The sequence below is a fragment of the Pyrus communis genome, chromosome 17 (assembly GCF_041283825.1).
Source record: "Pyrus communis isolate YQ-2024b chromosome 17, ASM4128382v1, whole genome shotgun sequence".
NCBI classification, from domain to species: Eukaryota; Viridiplantae; Streptophyta; class Magnoliopsida; order Rosales; family Rosaceae; genus Pyrus; species Pyrus communis.
Window position 1 is genome coordinate 20,235,101 of NC_142581.1, and position 16,664 is coordinate 20,251,764.

At 37.8% G+C, this 16,664-nt stretch overlaps 1 pseudogene; it reads left to right on the plus strand.

Annotated features, from left to right (window-relative positions):
• The first annotated feature begins 723 nt into the window (after positions 1 to 723).
• Positions 724 to 1,287, plus strand: LOC148689585 (uncharacterized; annotated as a pseudogene).
• Positions 1,288 to 16,664: the final 15,377 nt, after the last annotated feature.

Genomic DNA, 16,664 nt, shown 5'->3' on the forward strand with positions numbered 1-16,664 from the left:
CTAAGTTTTAAATATTGACTTTATTTTTGTCATTTAACAGGCAAATAGGTCAGGTAAGCACCAACTCCTTATTCTTCATCTCTTCCTACAGCAATGGTGGTAACCCTCATTTCCCAATTCAATCTAACAATTGAGGAGATACTCTATTTTGTGGAAGATGACAGTGCCTCTGTAAGTCTCCTCTCTTTAAGCCCTTTTAAGTTTGTCTTTAAGTTTCTTCATTTTGAACTTACACTTTGTATGTTGTTTCTACCAATCTTCTCCCTTGCCTGAGACCATCACTCAACCACCACCAGCCGTTAGGGAGCCTATAGTCCCCGAGATACCAATTGTCTCTGAGGTAACTAGCCTCAAGGCTCCTCAAGCTCCTCATCAGGTAAGCCAACCTTTCCATTCTAAGGCAACTGCAGCAACAGAACCTCATCCCAAATCTCAAAGGTCTTCTTAAGTATGAACACACTCTCACCCTTGTCTTTTCTTTACTCTGGTTTAGATCATCCACTACTTGTCTTCTTTCTGTCTTAATAGGTTGCTGGTGAAGGCTCGAGCAAGTCTTCTCAGCCCGCCGCAAGTAGGGGAATCCTCCCAAGACCCCTAAAGGCTTTTGGAGTCATAGGGATACCCATTCCTAAACCTAAGAAGGTTGTTGCTGCCATTGAGTCCGCTCTATCTATCTCTGCTGAGGCTGTCACTGCTGAAGCTGCTTCTGGAGGTGCTGGTATAATGTATCCACCCCTAGCCTCCATTCCTGCCATACCCTCTTTACCCAAATTAGTCAGAAAATTTAGACAAATTCAAACAAAGCTGAGACCTACAAGGCACATTTCCGAGCCTCAACACCTTTAAGATTAATGCTGGGTTTTTAAAGAATGGATGTAGATGGAATTCATTGCTTCCTTTATTCTCAAGGTAATTCAAGATGCTGAGAGAGCTCTCAAGAACTTGTACCAGGCTAAACAGATGACCAAGGTGCAGTACGAGTCCTTCATCTCTTTCTTCGAGAATCTGAGGGCTTTGAGGGACCAACATCTTCAGGCTTAAAGGAAATCCAATAAGGTGAAATGCTACAAGGAAAAGCATACCAGAGCCTTCAGTTCCTTGCAACAGCTAGTGGAAGTGAGCTCGACCATGGAAGATCGAATCATGATGGTTGCTTCTGCGATTCAAAAGTTGGAGGAACAACTCTCTACTCTGAAGGCTGAGTAGTTGACCCTCTCAAGTAAGCTGTACCAGAAGATTGAAGAAATGAATAGGGTCAACTATGAAGTAGAGGATTATGAAGCCTAACTAGTCAATAGTAACATAACCTTAGAAGAGCCGAGTTGAATCTTTACCATTGTGCAAACCTACCCTTCTAAGATAGCTATTTTAGCTAAAGATGTAAACATATTAGGCTAGGGTCTTTGTAATCTCCTCCATTTATGAAATGAAAAATCACTTCCTTTTTCACAACTTTACTTGCTTATCTCCATTTTCCTAACAATACTTAACCATTTTAAACCTATGAAAAAGACCTTTACTACTTTGCTTAGACTTCATCAATATAATAGTCTCTAACATCCCAAAAAGTTGGGAGATATTTCTTCAGAAATTTCGCATTGACTGGATGTTTTACAAGTTTTTTTATAATCTGCCAAGTAGTGCCATCCTCGGTCTAACAGTTTGGTAATTGTAAAAGAGCCTTCCCAAGTAGGACTCCACTTCCCAAAACCTCTAACTTGAGCTCCTAAGGGTAAAACTACCTTCCGTACCAATTCTTCTTCTTTGAAGGTTTTCATTTTCATTCTCTTGTTATATGTTTGGGCAATAGCATCTTTCCCTTTTTGGATTTTGTTTAAAGTTTCAATTCGGGCTATATCCAAATCCTCAATTCCTTGACACATGACCTGAATGAATTCATCATTATGTAGGCCAAATTGGTGTTAAAGTCTTACAGAACTCACATTGATCTCCATAGGGAACACTGCATCTTGCCCGAATGTCAATACATAAGGAGTAGTGCTAGTTCCTGCTCTTTTTCCTGCTCTTTTTGAAGTCCTATAAGCCCAAAGAGTATCTCCTAACTTCTCATGCCATCTTTCTGGGCTATTTGTCACCATTCTTTTGATAATGTTTACCAAAATCTTATTGTTAGCTTCTGCTTAACCATTAGATTGAGGATTATAAGGGCTAGACTGGATCATATTTATCTTGAACTTAGCTGCAAACTGCAAACTCTTCTACCTCTTTTAAAATAAATGATGGCCCTCTGTCTGTAACAATTGTCTCTGGGCACCCTATATCTGTGTAGGATTTTGGTCGATGAAATATGTTGCCCATTTAGTAAAGCAATCAGTTGCTACAATTATGAAGGTATGCCCATTGCTGAAAGCTGGGTAAATTTGCTCAATGAAGTCTATTGCCCACCCTTTGAAAGGCAATGGCTTTACTACTGGATTCAACGGTATTGAGCGTGTATGTTGGAGGGGTTCATGCCTTTGACATTCTTCTTATCCTCTAGTATAAGCTTTACAATTTTTCTTTATGTTGGGCTACAAGTAGCCATATTTCCTTAGCAACCATCCCATCTTTGTCCCTGCTTGATGTGCTCCACAAATGCCTTCATGTATTTAGCCATCACCCTTATTGATTCTTCCAAACCCAAGCATTTCAACAAAAGCCCATCTGGAGTCTTCTTTAGCGAAGTTTTGTCCCACATAACAAACTCAGTTGTTTGTTGTCTGATCTTCTTACTTGTGGGAGAAAAATGATCTTTTAAGTATTGAATGATAGATGTTCTTCAGTCTTCTATCTCATGCTTTTTAGTCATTATATCCAAGCTAAATCCTCTCTCAAAGACAAAAGGGAGATTTCTTTTTTGTATTTCTTCATTCATCTCAGGCATTCTCTCTTAAACCTGTGCCCCAAAAGCCATCTGCGCCATTTCATTGGCAATTAAATTTGCTTCTATGGGGACATAGTTGATTGTTACTTCATTTCCCCATTATTCTAACAACTGAGTAACTGCCAAGTAATATCCTGCCATTGTGAGGTGTCTGCACTTATATTCTTCATTCAATTGATTAATCACCATCTTAGAATCGCCATATATTTCTACTTCAACGACCCTCAACTCTATTAGAATTTCCAAGCCAATGATCAATGCTTCGTACTTTGCTCTACTGTTGGTAGTATCTTTGTAATCCAAAATGAATGAGTAGCAATGTTGAATCCCTTTTGGATCAACAATGACAATTCAACTCCTGCAGCATGTTGTGTACAAGATCCATCAAAATATAGCCTATAGGAAGTGATCCATAAGTGATGTGATAAATAATAGCACTCAAATTAAACCCTCTTGTTGACAATTGTAGTATAAATGCAAGTAGGGATCGTTCTAGGCCGGGGATTAGAAGGGATTGCTAATCTACTAAAAACTGACTAAAAATACAAAACTAGGCTTAAAAACACTTAACTAAACTAAAAGACTTTTAACTAGACTTATATGACTCAAAACAAACTAAAAAGACTTAAAACAGCACAAAACAATCACATAGACTCTAAGACTTACTTTGGATGAATTCTAACTTTAACTTGACTCAAAATACTTAAAAACACAAATTAGGACAAATTCTAACTAATTTAACACAACTAAATAAAGGGGATTGGGTTTTTGATGAATTTAAAGTAAAACAAGTAATTCAAAGACTCAAATAAAGTTTGGCACGAAATTGGGTAAATGGATGGATGATTCGCTAGCTAGAGGGTCCTTTTCCACACATGACACACTTGAATACCAATTGATTTCCAGTTGCTTTTTCAATAGACCATGAACCTCAACACCCCAGATTAACCATGACATCACTAATTAACCCTCAGATTTTCCTTAAGTCATTGAATTGGATGGACAATGCATCGGCAACCAAATTATTCTTTCCAAGTTCCCTACATGAACTGCATAATAGATACATAAGCAAAGATCATTAAGTTTCGTGAAAATCATAAGCATTGACAAGGTATTCGTAACTATGACATCATGATCCTCATGCTAGGAATTTAACTTAACATGATTGTGATAAGCAACATTTACTACTTGTGAATATAAGTTTGTAACGATTATGTGAAACTCCCTTATATTCTAGCATCAAATTCAAGCATGCAAACTAAGTAGGCCTTCTTAATCAACATACAAGATTAAGTTCTTAATCAAATGGTTAAGTAAATTACATTCACAATTTATGAAATCACAACTGGAATTAATCAATTCATATCACAAATATAATCATGGTTTCAAAGTCTCCCCTAGCTAAAACAAGTTTAGTCTCTCATGTTCACAAAAAAACAAAGAAAACTTAAATTAAACATTGAAAACAAAAGATAGATTACACCTAAAAACATTCCAACAATCCAACTTGAATGCAAAAACGTCCAAGGCTACTTCTCCTCTCCTTCTTCCTTGCTATGCTACGGCACAAGTGTTTAAGGGTGTGAAAAGTGAGTTGTGGTGTGTTAGGGTTAAGGATAGATGAATCGCAGGGAGATATGGTGGAAGAAGGGGTGCATAATGGTGTACGGAAGGTGATGAAGGCTACAGATAAAGGTGTAGAAGGATGAATGATGGCTGGTTCTCTGTATGGATGAATGGAATGTGTGTATAGGTGCGGCACAAGCTTTTTATTTTAGGGAAAGGATCTTAACTTTAATTAAATGGTTTAGGAAATAATTGGACCCCAAATCCCCAAGGAAAAGGAGAATTAAAGTCAGAATCCTAAGGGAAAAAGGGAAGGGATTTGCGGCAAGGAGAATAAGAAAAGGAATGTTGTATCCTTTGCACAGCAAGGAAGGATAAAGGGTAAGTTGGGTGCGGCATCCCCCTTTGGCTGGGGTTAAGGCTTCTAGAACTTGTATTTAAGTGTCCTAAATTAATTAGGGACCCTCTTTGGCAGCTGGAACTTATGTAGGAAAGATATTGGGAAACAAAGTCAAAATAAGGAAGTTTGACTCATGTTTTGACTCATGTTTCCTTTTTTGTGGCTGATTTCTTTACTTTCAAATCTTGAATTATTTTCTTCCATCTCTTTAGCAGATTCCTAGCCTCCTTTGGTCTTCAAGTTCATCCATCCACCTTGCTTCAAGCATGTACTAACCATTCCAAGCCCAAAACTGCTCCAAAATGCTCCAAATTGCACTTTCTTGCCACTTTAGCCCATTGGACCTACAAACACACGAAAATAGCTCAAAATACTAAAATAATTAAGAAATAACAACATAAATGTAAGAAAACAAGCTAACTAAGTTGCCTTAAAATGCTCCTATCAAATTCCCCCACGCTTAGCTTTTGCTAGTTCTCGAGCAAAAACAAAAACAAACAAAACAAACAAAACACAATCTAGACCTTCCAACAACTGTCTCAAGGATTTCCAATGAACGTGACATATTAAAAATCATTACTCACATAGATTTTAGCTCTCTTTACACTTGAGCAAACATTTAACCATAGTTACCACTTACTAGCTCACATTTAATCGATTAAAACAACATTTTGAATGTAGTAACATGCCTTAGAGAATTCCCTCAATTCCTCACAAGATATACTCTCTATTTTCACATAGATTTTCTGACTACGCTCCCTACATTAGTTATATGTGAGAAGATTAATGTAAACATGTAGACTAGCACTCACATATGTTATAACAAAGAAAGTATTTTCTGGAATTAGTAAAATGATATGTATATGATCTCATGAATGGAATGTTACTACTTAGAACGAGAACCAGAGATTCCATATGCTCATACCAATTTCAAACTCCACATATTGAACACATAACATCAAGAAAGAAGTCAAGGGGTTGTAATGAGGCTAAGGTATTGGCTAACAAAGAAAGGTAAAGGATAAACAAAGGTTCTTAAAGCAATAGGAAGCAAAGTAATGAAATTGACACTTAAATTCACTTTTGATGGCAGAAATTAACTTAACACAAGGGGAAAGTTCATACAACACTTTGGGTCAAATTCAAATTTTTGGACCCTTTCTTCAACAACCAATACTTGTGAGTTCATTCTCACTTATTTCTCAACTCTTTTTCTTTCTTCTTTTTCTTTCTTTTCACAAGTTTTCTTCTTCTTTTTTTTTTTTTTTTTTTTTTTTTCTTTCTTTCTTTTCTTTCTTTGCTGTGCCCTTTTAAACTCCTCCACACTTGTTTTCTGCAATATGTAAGTCAAAAGGAATTCCTTCTAAGTCATGCTTCACTATCCTTTAAGAACAAGGGTATGGATAATCCTAATCCAGGCTAGGTGAGGATAATGTGGTTAACAAAGAAAATAGGCTAGATAAGGCTCAAAAGGGTTAATCCTACAGTACATATGCAAAATGGTTCGGCTTTTTGGCTTTGGTACAACTAAACAACTTCATCTTATTGTATGTTATGCAATCAATATCATGCTTTGAATGACATAGGCATGAGTTCTAGTATTTGGAACTATAATGATGAAACGCATTCTAAGTAACAACCAAGCAAAGAATAATGAGATCATGCAACGACTTTAGAAAACAATAATCCACAGATTTATAACTCTCCAAACAAAGTATAGGCTCAAGTCTCTCAGGGTTGTAGCATTAGTTTGAGTTCCTTACTTCAAGCATGTTACAAAAACTGATTTTTTTTTTCTTTGTGATTACATGTGAATTCGTAAACAACAACTATAACTAAGCATGAACCAAACAGCAAATCAAACTTCTATCCATGTTTGTAACTTTCTTTAATAGTCATGCAATTAAAAACCAAATCCTTAGCATTGTGTTGGAATATCCTAAGACACAAACAAACACACAAAAACAACTCTTTTTGGGTTTTTCAAAACTGTTTTCCAAATTTTTTTCAAATTTTCGTATTTTCTGTTCAAGACACATAAAAACACTTCAAAACACACTAAAATCACTTAAAAAACAGTGAGAAACAACATTAGAAGTGATAGGTGATAAAATCCCACGAAAATCATGCAAAAACAACTTGTATACCCCCCAACACTTAAATCAAACATTGTCCTTAATGTTTCAAACAAAGACTCACTTTCAAACAAACAACATAAACTAACAAACACAACTATCATGGAAAAGTAAAAGCAATAAAGAGAAAGGTTTAGGAACGCAAATCTGGTTATGGATTGTTGGATTACCTAAGTCTTCTTTATTTGAATGCATGAGTTGTCTCCCAAGAAGCGCTTGCTTTAACGTCTTCCAGCTAGACGATACCTCTTCTTAAGCTCTATTGGAACCCACGGCATGGAAGGATACATCATCCACAATCTGCCCTTCAACATTCTCATAATATGGCTTCAAACGATGCCCATTCACCTTGAATTCTTGGCCATTCTTTAAGCTTTGGATTTGGACTGCACCATAAGGAAAAACACTAGTAATCACAAAAGGACTAATCCACTTAGAACGTAACTTACCGAGAAACAAACGAAGACGAGAGTTGAAGGGTAACACTTTCTGCCCTATGGAGAATGTTTTGCTACGAATCATCTTGTCATGGAATGCCTTTGGCTTCTCTTTGTAAATGCGAGCATTCTCATAAACATCAAGCCTAATCTCTTCAAGTTCATTCAATTGAAGGTTCCTATGAATTCCAGCCGTATCTATGTCCATGTTGAATGTTTTGACAACCCAATGCGCCTTGTGTTCTAATTCCACGGGAAGATGGCATGGTTTGCCATAGATAAGTTGAAATGGGGACATCCCAATGGGTGTTCTGTAGGCTGTACGATATGCCCACAATGCATCTTCCAAATGCAAGCTCCAATCCTTTCTTGTTGGCCCAACGATCTTCTCCAAAATCTGCTTGATTTCTCTATTGGAAACCTCGACTTGGCCATTTTTTTAGGGTGATAAGGTGTTGAAACCTTATGTGTGACATTATATTTCTTGAGCAGCGCCTCAATGGTGCGATTACAAAAATGAGACCCTCCATCACTTATGAGCACTCTAGGCATCCCAAATCTAGAGAAGATGTTAGTTTTGATGAAATTTGCAACCACTCTAAAATCATTAGTATGGGTGGCTTTAACTTCCACCCATTTTGAGACATAATCAACCGCAAGCAAAATATAAGTGAACCTATATGAAAAAGGAAAAGGACCCATGAAATCAATGCCCCAAACATCAAAAATTTTAACATTGAACATAGGGGTCTGCAGCATTTGATCCCTTGCACCTATATTGCCCATTATTTGACAACGATCACAAGTCATACAAAAAGTTCTAGCGTCTTTAAAGATTGTAGGCGAATAAAATCCACATTCTAACACCTTAAGGATTGTGTGTTGTGTGCCAAAATGACCCCCACATGCATAAGTGTGACAAAAAGTTAAAATCAAATTAAACTCAGAATCATGCATACACCTACGAAGAATCTGATCAGAGCAATATTTCCACAAATATGGGTTATCCCACACATAAAACAATGCAACCTTCTTGAGTTTATCACGTTGGTGTTTGTTTAAGGTGGTTGGAACTTGTTTAGACACCAAATAATTCACCAAATCTGCATACCATGGCTCTTTTACCTCAATGAACAGCAATTGCTCATCTGGGAATGTCTCTTGGATAGGTAATGACTCCTCATTGCACACCAAACGACTTAAGTGGTCAGCCATCACGTTTTCACTCATTTTCTTGTCTCTAATTTCAATATCGAACTCTTGGAGGAGGAACATCCAGCGAATTAGCCTTGGTTTGCCCTTTTTCTTGGTGAATAAGTACTTCAAAGCTGCATGGTCAGAATAAACAACCACTTTAGTGCCAAGTACATAAAAACGAAACTTATCTAAAATAAACACAACAGCAAGAAGTTCTTTTTCAGTGATAGAGTAGTTCAATTGAGCATCATTCAAGGTCTGGGATGCATAATAAATGACATATGGCTGCTTGTTCTTCCTTTGGCCCAAAACAGCCCTTATTGCATAATCTGATGCATCACACATTAACTCAAAAGGTGTGCTCCAATCTGGTGGAACTATGATTGGGGCTGAGGTAAGCATCTCCTAGAGGTGTTTGAATTCCTTCTCACACTCCTCGTTGAATTCGAATGACACTTCCTTTTGAAGGAGACGGCAAAGGGGTTGTGCAATCTTTGAAAAATCCTTGATAAATCTCCTATAAAATCCTGTATGTCCAAGAAAAGAACGAACCTCTCTTACCGAAGTAGGAGAGGGTAGGTAGCATACAAGATCTATTTTTGATTTATCAACCTTAATTCCTTTTTCAGAGATTATGTGACCCAAAACTATGCCTTGTTTTACCATGAAATGACATTTTTCCCAATTTAAAACAAGGTTAGTTTCAATGCATCTTTTCAAGATTAAAGTGAGATTATGCAAACAATTATCAAATGAGTCAGCAAAAATACTAAAATCATCCATGAATACCTCAATGATCTTCTCAACATAATTAGAAAATATACTTACCATGCATCTTTGAAATGTGGCTGGTGCATTGCACAAACCAAAGGGCATTCGACGATATGCAAAAGTACCAAATGGACAAGTAAAAGTGGTCTTTTCTTGATCATCTGGAGCTATAACAATTTGATTATATCTCGAATAACCATCAAGAAAACAATAAAAAGAATGACCGCTAACCTTTCAAGCATTTGATCAATGAATGGCAAAGGGAAGTGATATTTTCTTGTAGTGGCGTTTAGCTTCCTATAATCGATGTAAACTCTCCAACCTATTTCGATACGTGTGGGCACAAGTTCATTCTCTTCATTCTTCACCACAGTGATGCCGGACTTCTTTGGAACAACTTGGACTAGCAAAACCCAACAACTATCAGAGATAGGATAGATCACACCACAATCAAGGAGTTTGATAATCTCTTTCTTCACGACTTCCATCATTGGAGGGTTAAGCCGGCGTTGAGCTTCTCGAGATGGTTTAACCCCCCTCCTCCAAGAGTATACGATGCATGCATGTAGTAGGGCTTATTCCCTTATGTCAACCAAGGTTCATCCAATGGCTGTTTTGTACTTCTTGAGCACCCTCACCAACTTGTCCTCCTCTTGTGCCGTGAGTGAAGAAGCCACAATGATGGGCAAGGTCTCTTGTTCACCCAAGAAAACATACTTCAAGTGGTTTGGTAATGGTTTAAGCTCAAGGGAAGGTGGCTGTATCACTGAATGAAGCAACTTATTAGTTGAAACGGGAATTGAAATTAGGGTTGGGGACTTACCATTTTGCCTTGGCAATGACTCTAGGGCAGCCACCACTTCAATTACATCGTCACAAGGGGGCATGGCATGGAAGTCCAGATTAGTGTCGTGGGTTTGAATTAGTGCTGCCACTTGGTTTTTTAGTCCTATTCCACTTGTAATGACCGTTTCAAGTGCATCCTCATGTAATTATTCAAGATGTTCCTGTGCCAATGAATCAATGATATCAATAGAAAAGCATGAATGATCATCATTAGGATATCTCATAGTTTCAGAAATATTAAAATCAATAACTTTCCCATCAAATTCCATCGTTAAAGTTCCCTTGAACACATCGATCTTGATGGTGCGAGTTGTTTTCATGAATGGTCTCCCAAGAAGGATCTGCAAGGATATGGAATGGGCCGTATCTTCCATCTCAAGCACATAGAAATCATCCAAGAATATCAAGTTGTTAACCTGCACCAAAACATCTTCCAAAACTCCCTTTGGATATGCATTAGAACGATCGGCTAATTGAATAATACACCATTATTTTTCAGCTCTCCCAGGTTCATGAATGCATAAATAAAGTATGGCATGACGTTAATTGAAGCTCCTAAGTCTAACATAGCATGTTCATACATAGTTTGGCCAATAACACAAAGGATTGTGAAACTACCTGGATCTTTGCATTTTGGAGGTAATTTCCTTTGTAAAACAGTACAAACATTTTCACTTACCCTCACCACTTCTTTTTTTGAAACCCTCTTCCTTGTTATGCAAAGCTTCTTCAAGAATTTGGCATACTTTGGAACTTGTTTGATTGCATCAAGGAGTGGAATGTTGACTTATACCTTCCTAAATGTCTCAAGAATGTCCTTGTCATTCTCCTCTTTCTTTGGTTGCATAAATCTGCGAAGGAAAGGTACATTGGGTGGAATAGGGTTAGAATTAATGGAATTTGAACCCAACTTACCTATATTGGATGAATTGGATGAATTGCGGCCTCTAAGTAGTTGCGGCAAGGGTGTTGCCACCTTTGTCGTGGCTTGGCCTTGTCCCTCTCCCTCAATTTACAACTTCCCATCCTCTTTTTTACTTAATTTGGATGGTCTTGGGTCAGCTCCAACTTCTTTTCCACTTCTCAATGTGATAACTTTGGCAAATTCGAATCCTCCCTTCGGGTTGACAATGGTTGAACTAGGTAATTTGCCTTGATCTCTAAATTGTCCCATGAATTCCGCCATTTGCCCCCATTTATTTCTTCAAGTCATCCACCTCCTTAGCTTGATTTTGTACTCCCTGCATCAAAGTGGTTAATAATTGAATAACTTTATCATTATCCAAAGATGTACCTGAATTTGATTGAACCGGAGGTGCTTGAGGTTGCATTGGTGTGAATGGCTTTTGATATATCCCAGAGAGTGTTGGACGAAATCCTCCTTGTTGTTGAGGTTGTTGAGGCTCCCTCCACCTCATGTTTGGGTGATCTCTCCATCCCGGGTTATAAGTATTGGAGTATGAATCGTGCCCTGGCTAGTTTTATCCTTGGTAGCCCACGGCATGGACACTCTCCCATCCACCATTCTCAATCAATTGAGGGCATTTTTTTATATTGATGTCCTTGTATCGAGCACACACCACAGATTGTGTTTTCTTACATTTTGGGTTTTTCAACAACCTGTGACACAAGAAGAGTGAGATTAGCCAATTGAGATTGAATTTCAAATATTGCACTTACCTCATTCATATGTTGCTGCCGTGGTATGTCTCTCTGCCCAACTCCTTCATATTGTTGTGCATTCAAGGCTTGGTTGGCAATCAAAGTCTTGGCATTAATTGGTGTTTTGTTAACCAAAGCTCATTTCGCTGATGCATCAAGCATTTGTATCTCAATTGGAAAAAGTCTTTCATAGAAATATTGAATGAGAAGCTCTTCTTTCATTTGATGTTGAGGACATGATGCAAGAAGAGTCTTGAAACGCTCATAATAGGCTGGAAATGACTCCCTTTGATTTTGTTGAATTCCACTAATCTTCTTCTTCAAGAGAATGGCTCTTGAAGTGGGGAAGAATTTTTCTAAGAACGCTCTCTTTATGCTCTCCCAAGATATAACCGTGCCAGGTGCTAATTCATACAACCAATCTTTAGCTTTTTCTAAAAGAGAGAATGGAAAAGCTTTCTTCTTCAAAATGTTAGCATCAACGTTGATTGGAGTCATGCTTGAACAAACCACTTCAAATTCCTTCAAATGCTTGTTTAGATCCTCCATGGACAGCCCATGGTACTTTGGAATGTGGTGCAGTAAGCTAGACTTCAATTCGAACTCACCAGTCTTATCTTGAGCTGCCCTAAGATATTGAATGCATAGGGGTGCGGCATTGTCCATTCCCGAGGCTGAAGCCTTCTTCATTGTTCGATTGTCTGCTGCCATGACTTGTGCTTCTTCTTCCTCTCTTGTCATGGCCTCTTCTTCCTCCTCAAAATCATATTCTAAGCTAAAACTTGGTGGGTTAAGTTCTGGCTCCTTCCTCTTCCTTCTCAAAGTTCGCTCAAAATCATTGTCAAAGTCCAAGATATTTGCACGAACAGGTTGAGAGCTATGAGTCATAAACTGTACCTAAAAACAAGAAAAGAAGACAAGGTTAGCAACTACAACAAAAAAACACGAAAAAGAAACAAAAAGAAACAACGGGGGATTAGCAAAGTTGCTAATCCCCGGCAACGGCGCCAAAAATTTGATGTGATAAATAATAGCGCTCAAATTAAACCCTCTTGTTGACAATTGTAGCATAAATGCAAGTAGGGATCGTTCTGGGCCGGGGATTAGGAGGGATTGCTAATCTACTAAAAACTGACTCAAAATACAAAACTAGGCTTACAAACACTTAACTAGACTCAAAGACTTTTAACTAGACTTATATGACTCAAAACAAACTAAAAAGACTCAAAATAGCATAAAACAATCAAATAGACTCAAACTAGACCCTAAGACTTACTTTGGATGAATTCTAACTTTAACTTGACTCAAAATACTTAAATACAAAAATTAGGATAGATTCTAACTAATTTGACACAACTAAATAAAGGGAATTGGGGTTTTGATGAATTTAAAGTAAAACAAGTAATTCAAAGACTTAAACAAAGTTTGGCACGAAATTGGGTAAATGGATGGATGATTAGTTAGCTAGAGGGTCATTTTCCACACATGACACACTTGAATACCAATTGATTTCCAGTTGCTTTTTCAATAAACCATGAACCTCAACACCCCAGATTAACCGTGACATCACTAATTAACCCTCAGATTTTCCTTAAGTCATTGAATTGGACAGACAACACATTGGCAACCAAATTATTCTTTCCAAGTTCCCTACATGAACTGCATTATAGAGACACAAGCAAAGATCATTAAGTTTCGTGAAAATCATAAGCATTGACAAGGCATTCGTAACTATGACATCATGATACTCATGCCAGGAATTTAACTTAACATGATTGTGATAAGCAACCTTTACTACTTGTGAATATAAGTTTGTAACGATTATGTGAAAGTCCCTTATATTCTAGCATCAAATTCAAGCATGCAAACTAAGTAGGCCTCCTTAATCAACATACAAGAATAAGTTCTTAATCAAACTGTTAAGTAAATTGCATTCACAATTTATGAAATCACAACTAGAATTAATCAATTCATACCACAAATATAATCATGGTTTCAAAATCTCCCTTAGCTAAAACAAGTTTAGCCTCTCATGTTCACAGCAAAACAAAGAAAACTTAAATTAAACATTGAAAACAAAAGATAGATTACACCTAAAAACGTTCCAACAATCCAACTTGAATGCAAAAACGTCCAAGGCTGCTTCTCATCTCCTTCTTCCTTGCTATGATGCGGCACAAGGGTTTAAGGGTATGAAAAGTGGGTTGTGGTGTGTTAGGGTGAAGGATAGATGAATGGCAGGGAGATATGGTGGAAAAAGGGGTGCAAAATGGTGTACGGAAGGTGATGAAGGTATAAAAGGATGAATGATGGCTGGTTCTCTGCATGGATGAATGGAATGTGTGTATGGATGCGCCACAAGCTTTTTATTTTAGGGAAAGGATCCTAACTTTAATTAAATGGTTTAGGAAAGAATTGGACCCCAAATCCCCAAGGAAAAGGAGAATTAAAGTCAGAATCCTAAGGGAAAAAGGGAAGGGATTTGCGGCAATGAGAATAGGAAAGGGAATGTTGTTTCCCTAGCACGACAAGGAAGGATAAAGGGTGCGGCATCCCCCTTTGGTTGGGATTAAGGCTTCTAGAACTTGTATTTAAGTGTTCTAAATTAATTACGGACCCTCTTTGGCAGCTGGAACTTATGTAGGAAAGATTTAAGGAAACAAAGTCAAAATAAGGAAGTTTGACTCATGTTTCCTTCTTTGTGGCTGATTTCTTTACTTCCAAATCTTGAATTATTTTCTTCCGTCTCTTTAGTAGAATCCTAGCCTCCTTTGGTCTTCAATTTCGTCCATCCACCTTGTTCCAAGCATGTACCAACCATTCCAAGCCCAAAACTGCTCCCAAATGCTCCAAATTGCACTTTTTTGCCACTTTAGCCCATTGGACCTACAAACACACGAAAATAGCTCAAAATACTAAAATAACTAAGAACTAACAACATAAATGTAAAAAAACAAGCTAACTAAGTCGCCTAAAAATGCTCCTATCAATAGGCTAGTTATTCTTTGTACTTCTTGCTATATTCATTCCTACTTGCCTGAATGAGCTTTACTAGGTGGAACCCAAAGGCTAGCCACCTTCAGAGTTCCTGGGATGTTGATAAACTCCTCCTTGGATTCTTAGTGCTCAGATAGGAAGTCTGCAATTACTTGTCCCTTTATTGCTCTTTGAGGTACATACTGAAAACTGAACTCTGATAGTGCTAGAATCCATTTCCCAATCCTTCAAGATAGGATTGGTTTAGAGAACATGTACTTGATCACATTAGTTTTGGCAATTGTGTGGATAAGGCAAGGCAACATGTAATGCCTTAATTTGCAAGAAGTAAAGTACAGAGCTAAACATAGTTTCTCAACTGGGGTATATCTTGTTTCTACCTCAGTAAAGACCCTACTGAGGTAATATATTGCTTGCTCTTCCCCCCCTTCATTGTTTTGTGCCAATAAACTCTTTATTGACTTCTCAAATGTAGAAATGCAGAGTTTCAAAGGTTGCCCCGTTAGCGCCGGGGAGGAGGGGGCATGAGCACTGGTGGAGAGGCTAAACAAGCCTTTATTTTGTCAAAAGCTTGTTGGTGTTGAGGGTCGCACTCGAACTTCTCTTGATTCTTTAATCTCAACAAAAGAGTCAACAGTTGGATCTTACCCGCCTGATTAGCAATAAATCTCTTTAAAAAGTTAATCATCCCTAACAACCTCTGCAATTGCACTTTCTTGGTGAGGGAAGGTGACTCTATTATAGCCTGAGCTTTATTCATGTCTATCTCCACACCTCTATGATAGACTAGAAATCCCAAAAAGTTGCTTGATATTAACCCAAAGACACACTTTCTAGAATTCATCTTCAACTTGTGGGTTTTCATCCTTAGCAAGGCTTGTCTGAGGTCTTCTAGGTGCTGATCTTTAGTTCTAGACTTCACCACGATGTCATCAAAGTAACCTTCATGCTATGCCTGATTAAATCATGAAAAATAGTATTCATTGCCCTTTGATAGGTAACACCAACATTTTTCAACCCAAATGGCATGACTACGTATTCATATGCTCCTATATGTCCTGGGTATCTAAATGTTGTCTTATGTATGTATTTTGTAGCCATTTTTATCTGATTATATCCAGCATTCCCATCCATAAAAGATAAAACTTTATGTTTTGCAACCGCATCGATGGATAGGTCAGCCATGGGCATGGGGTATTCGTCTTTGGGAGTTGCCTCATTAATGTTTCTATAGTCAACATAACATTGAATAGCATTAGTTATAGCTTTTAATACAGGTACAATGTTGGCCAACCACTCCACATACTTTACAGGCTTAATAAATCCTGCTTTTACCAGCCTCTTGATCTCTTCTTTTGACTTTTTCTTCATTTTCCTTCGACATCCTTCTTGGTGCTTGCTTCACAAGTCTGTACCCCTCTTTGATAGGCATTTTGTGCTCTATTAAACTGGGTTCCAATCCAGGCATCTATGTGTAATACCATGCAAAACAGTCTTTGAATTTATGCCAAATATCAACTATTTTTGCCCGATCTCTAACATCCGGCAAGCCACTGAGTTGTTTTGGCCTTAGGTCCTCCTCAGTTTCCAAATTAATGGTTTCCAAATGGTCTTGTACCTCAAGCTGGTTTGTCCGGCTTTGTACACAAAAATTTTATTGACTTTGAAGCCTCGGGCTCATCCTCTGGCCAATTTAAGTCATATATACACCTTGCCATATGAATGGTTGCTTTCATTTCCTTCTCCCAAAACCTCATTTCCTTATCTAT